We start from the raw sequence: 5,906 nt of genomic DNA, 5'->3' as shown, positions 1-5,906 counted from the left end.
GGTAACCGAGATAGAGATCTAGAGACCGATATTCTCTAGAGGAAGCCAATGAAATCATAGAGACCAAGTTTCTCTAGAAGAAGTCAAGAAGTAGCAGTGTGAAGGATAGAGACCGAGTTTCTCTAGAAGGAGCCGAGGAGAGCAGTTCCAGATCAAGAAAGGAAGTCAAAGGGAAGAGGCAGAGCATCAAGGATAGTGGCAAGGTTCTTGGGAGGATACTAGAGTCAAGGGTTTATGTCATGGTCTTGGTACTCATCAATTGAAGATCTAGAAGAATAATTTTGATCGGGTTTTCCTCTCAAGAGGTGAGAGGTTTTGGCCCTGGCAGACAAGCCTACATACTGTGTCACTTGTCTTTTATTATTGGTAATTTTCTTGATGAAAATAATACAATAATAATATAATGAAAAAAATATCATAAGCTGAGAAATAAAAGTATATCACAAGCAATTATCAATCAGAGAAATATTTTAAGTATCCATCCCCTATATTTCTCAACACATTGTGAGTCTTGTATGACGAAGGCCATGGTGCATTGAGTAGTTACAATTGAGCGAGGTTAAGGCATATTGAAGTGTCATGGGTGGGTAGAGATGTGTTAAGAAGCACAATGAGTAATGCATCATGAGAAATAGTGTGAAGTGTCTTGCTACAATTTGATAATCTCATCATTGTGAGTGGCAATGTGAGAATTCAACAATTGCTATCAACAATTGTCATTTTCTTAAACCATATTTTTCTAGTAATACTTGTGCATTAAACCTTGTTGTGTGATTTTATTGTAGTGTTGACAAATTTTCACTGCATGTTTTCTTACATTTTGTTGTGTGGTTTTATTATTTAATTTCATGTGTGGTATGTAAAACCAAATAGTAATAGCTTAAGACATGAAATGTTAGAAGTTTTTTCACAAGCTTTAGTTGTAGAGACCAATGGTTGAATTTTGTTACTTGCTACTTGTTGAACAATTATTGACTTATACTATATAAAAGATAAAATAGTATAGTATATACTACATAGAAAATTCAACAAAGAATAGGAGGTAGACCTATCCTAGATTTAATACTAAAATATGGGAGATTGCTAGGAGACAAAACAATTTAGGAATGACTTACATTTTGATTGAAACAAATACTAGAGTCTAAACATTTCTAGGAGGTTGAACGTTCCAATATTAGCATTTTATTATAGTGCTCAATTTTAAGTTTAGCCAAATATATGTGGGGTGTGTTCATCTACTATGAATTTAATATAAATATTAGTAAGTGGTACATTTGAGAAAAATATAAATTGATATCTAGTAGATGTGACACACCATTCATTGTAGTCTTGTAGTTATAGGTATCATTATCTAGATAAACTTTAGTTCAGAATATTTTTTTTAAATATTTTGTAATATATATATTGTCATTTCCAACATGATGTTTCCTCCAAATTTAAGAAAAACTTCTAGCCATTCGGGACACTTGTATCCACATTTCCAACATCCCCACCTTTCAAAAAATGGCACAACATAGCTTTCTAATGGTATGCATAGTCTAGTTAATTACTTTGGCATTGATGTAAATTTGCCTAATAGCTTTAAAGACAAGAATTTTGAGATAGATATTGTGCCCCATTATTGAGGAAACAAATTCAATTATGCCACAATCTCCATCCATGATGTTAATTTAGTCATGCATTCAAATTTACACTATCTAATAAAATCCAAATTCACATCCTAAGAACCAATTGAGGGATTATAGCTTCTAATGTACCATTGTTTCTAAACCAAGTTGTTGGAGCTATTGCTACAAAATCTAGCAGACCTAGTGCAAAGCCCTACTAGGCAGAGCTAGACCTTGTGGCAACAAGATATCGACCATGACTACCACCTCAACGACCTATCTCCAATGGTTTAGTGGTAACCTAACGACAAGGGAGGTTTCCCTTTATAAATATCCTAAAGGATATTCAATAAGAAGGGTTCAAGGTGAATCAAGGCCTAATATTTGGATAAGGTATCAATGGCACCAAGAAGGCTAAGAAATCATTTACTAAGGTTCAAGTACTCTATACCTAGACCACTTAAATGGATTAAAGAGTTGTTATAAGTTAGGGTTTCATAAATATTCAATGATACAGCGTGCAATTTCATATAACAACTGGAAGAAAACACATTTCTATGATAGATCAACAAAGGGACAAGACTATCAATTAGGCATGCAAGGCTTAAGGTTTGCAATTGAGTATTTATCATTGAAATGAGCATAAAGAAATAATATGAAAGACGACATCAACCCCAATGTTAGAGTTTTATTATGCAATTAATGCTAGATTTTGTTTTTCTCAATCATTAAATGCAACCCCAATTAAGAGGGCAATGACACATCAAATAAAATTATAATTTAACATAGTTTCAAGAACACCCTAACCCTAACCCTAGATACCAAGAATTTAAATAAAAAAGAGAGAAAATAGTTATAGATGAAAATTGATCAACACCTATTAGACTAGTGCCATTATCTAAATGGTAAATGGATCATTTTAGGGCAATTTGAATGAAGATGGCCTTGATGAATAGGGTGAATGGACAAGAGCCTCTTCTTACAAACCCTAACAACTTTCTTAGAAGGGATATTTTAAGTTCAAAAGATGCACACATGGGGGTTATCTTGAATGATTCAAAGAAAACAAATTCACATTGCACGAGGAATCAACTTTTGAAGATAAATATTGCAATTTAAATACGGGACACGTGAAAACCCTAGTTAACATAGAATAGTATACAAAATTTAAAAGATAAACAATAAACTAAAAAAATTTCCACAAGAATCTCTTCAATATATCCCAAAGAAACTTCCTCCTGCAAAAATCCTTCTCTAAAGACAAATTCACATGATAAATTCACATTGCAACCAAGTAAAAGAGAAGACAAGAGCCAATGCACATTTCTAGAGAAGGGTAAGTGTGATGAATGATGATAATGAAAATGAAAAGTGACTCCCCTCTATTTATGTGACATTAACCAAGTCAATTTTTCATGATTTTACAAGAAAATCCCTAAAACAAAATTACTTGAGCATTCAACAAGATCAAAGGCCACAAGCTAACCTTGAAATAACTTTAAGACGTAACAAAATACCAAAAATAACCACTTGTGTGGGAGAAAAATGGCCTTGGCCATGATGTCATTCTCCAAATAAGGAATAATGCATCAAAGAAATGAAGCAATGGTCCAAGAGTGCTCCTCAATCTAAGAAAAACCTCAAAATGTATGTGTACATCTCTAAAAGGCACCTCTTCCACTATGATGTCATCCAAAAGAAGCCCTATGTCACCCAATCCATGCATGTGGGAGTGACATGGCACCTCTTAGGGCGAGCGTTGGAATCGTAGTGGGATGTGTTAGCCCTCCCAAGTCATCTCAATGATAACCAACCTCATTTGGGCTCCAGAAAAAGGTACCGTCCATCATATAGGGTCAAGGCTAGACTGAGGGTGTCCTAGGTCCATCTAGGCACGTAATCAAATAATCCAACACCCAAGATTTCAAGCTGAACATTTCAGCATCTTAAGGCTCATCAAGAGGTGTAAAAGGATGTGGAAGTTGCTTAAGGTTCAATGCTTTCATCTAAAGGGACAATGTCACGGCCACAAAATTATGTCTGCTCTCAAAATAGGGAAAAGTACACTCTAAAAGGTTTTAAAGAAGAGTCAAACTATCCCTCAGAAGATCTCTACTACATATTGTGTGAAACCACCTAAACAAATTCTCTCAAGATAAAGAGAGATCAACTTCATTAGGGACATGAAACCATTAAAGCATCAGTAGTGGGCCATACGTAACAGCACATGGTTAAAAGTTCATGTAATAAAAGTTAATGAATGCAAAATAAGACCAAGGTTAAGGGACATGTATTCCAAGTTGAATGTTGGGCAAGACATCCTAGTGTGGGTGTTAATTTCAGTTATTATGGCTAAAGGGATTTGGCAAAGGTTTTGGAAAGGCAAAATGGCATTTTTGGAACATTTATTTATGAAAATAAAGGAAAATAGGAGAAAAGGAAGGTGAAAGGTCACATGTTGCATGTGAGGAGAAAAATGAAGAAAAATAATGGAAAATGAATTAAATAGAAGCTTCATTGATAAAAAGGTTTATGAGGATCAATTGGAAAGCTTTTGGCTCAATTTTTTTCTTAGCTTTGGAGCAAGGAAGGGAAAAGCAAGCAAAGGAAGGACAAGGAAAGCAAAGCAAAGCAAAGATCAAGCAAGGAGAAGAAGGATCAAGCAGGTTCAACAGGAATACTTGCAGGTAACATCTTGCATGTGTGATTTCCTCGCTGGTTTTGACACATATGGCTTTGCATGTTGGTATATGGTTTTCTTGTTTTTGTGGCATAGATTTTGTTGGGTTATGACAGTGGTTTTCAGCCTTGCCTTGTCTTTTTCTGGATAGCCACGGTGTGATGGGATTGTTTTCTCGGCTTTGAGCTTTGGAATTGTTGGATGGTTTTGAAATCCGAAGCAAAGTTGGTCATAGGAAAATTCCCAAAGGCCTAGGAATCACTTGACCGGTTTTGGCAGGATACACAGTAAAGCCTGGGGGTGGTGTCTCGGTTTAGGGCCTAATGATCCGGTGTGGATTATAGTAAAGCCTGAGAGACAAGGAGACAAAAAATTCCTCAAGGATAGTGATGGAGTCCAGAGGCATTCCAAGATCTGTTTGATTTTATGATCTCGGTGCCACTTTTGGTGAGATCACAGTTTGTGAGGGTGGAGGTGGTTTAACCTCTGGATTCCCTTAGTTGTTTTTGGATTGGTTTAGCCATGAGATCCCACATTCATGCTTGGAATATGGCACGAGGGTGACTGGATGAAAAAATATTTCGTTCAGCCATGTCTATGATCAGGTGGTTTGTGAAAGTCCTGAATCTGGTCGGCTCTTTCCTATGTTTAATAAAAGCTAAGTTCTCTTGCTTTTGTAATTGTTATTATGTGGCCTTAATAGTTGTTATCTCATTGTTATTTACATGGTTTAATGTTGGTTATAAGCATGGTTATGTCACTGGTTATAGTCATGGTTATTTCATGTATTTAATTGTAACTAAAAGTATAATGGATGCAAGACCTAATTGATGTCAAAACAGTTAAGGGAAGAGGGTGGTGATCCTTCTTGTCAAATCTCATATGAGTTATCATTCATTTATGCTATGTCTTGTATTCATGTCCTGTAGATTGCATTGATGTCAAGTGTTTGACAGAATGTCAATCCTGGTTAGGGATGGTCAGGCCTAGTCCTTGAGTCAGTTTTTGGCTTGCAAATCTTGTTGTCATGTAAATTATGGATTCTGAAAGCTAAAAGGGTTTTTGGGCAATGACCTGGATTCTAGGTTTGAAAAGTGGAACAAATCCGGGAGTCGTAGGCACAGGTCTATGGAGAAAAGTCCCCAGACACACCCTTGCCTTGTTGTGGGAGTGTATGGAGCCTCCCAGACACACCCTTGTCCATATCAAGGGATCGTCCATGGGTTTAATGGTCTAAAACTCAGTGGGACATAGGGACTAGTCATGGGGATGGTTGGGAAGGCTTCTGGGAGTCTTGTAGCAGGTATAGAAGGTACGTGTGGTGGGTTTCCATCGATTCCACTTCCTTAACGTCACCTAGGAGGTCGAGTCTTGTCAAAGTAACCCCTCATCTCATGTTTACCCCGGGTAAGTTGGTGAAAGTGGGTAGATATGAGGGGAGACATCATTACAAGGTGGTATTAGAGCAGGTTGCGCTCTCTTTGGGTCATATCTGATACCACATAGTGGTATCGGAGCAGGTTGCACTCTCTTTGGGTCATGTCTAATACCACAGGGTGGTATCGGAGCATGGTTCACCCCTCAGACTAGATGGGCGGTGTGTTGGTCATGCATTCATG

The sequence above is a fragment of the Pinus tabuliformis genome, chromosome 8 (assembly GCF_031772625.1).
Source record: "Pinus tabuliformis cultivar Carrire ecotype Pingquan chromosome 8, CPIR1, whole genome shotgun sequence".
In the NCBI taxonomy this organism is placed as follows: domain Eukaryota; kingdom Viridiplantae; phylum Streptophyta; class Pinopsida; order Pinales; family Pinaceae; genus Pinus; species Pinus tabuliformis.
This window is presented reverse-complemented; position numbering follows the sequence as displayed.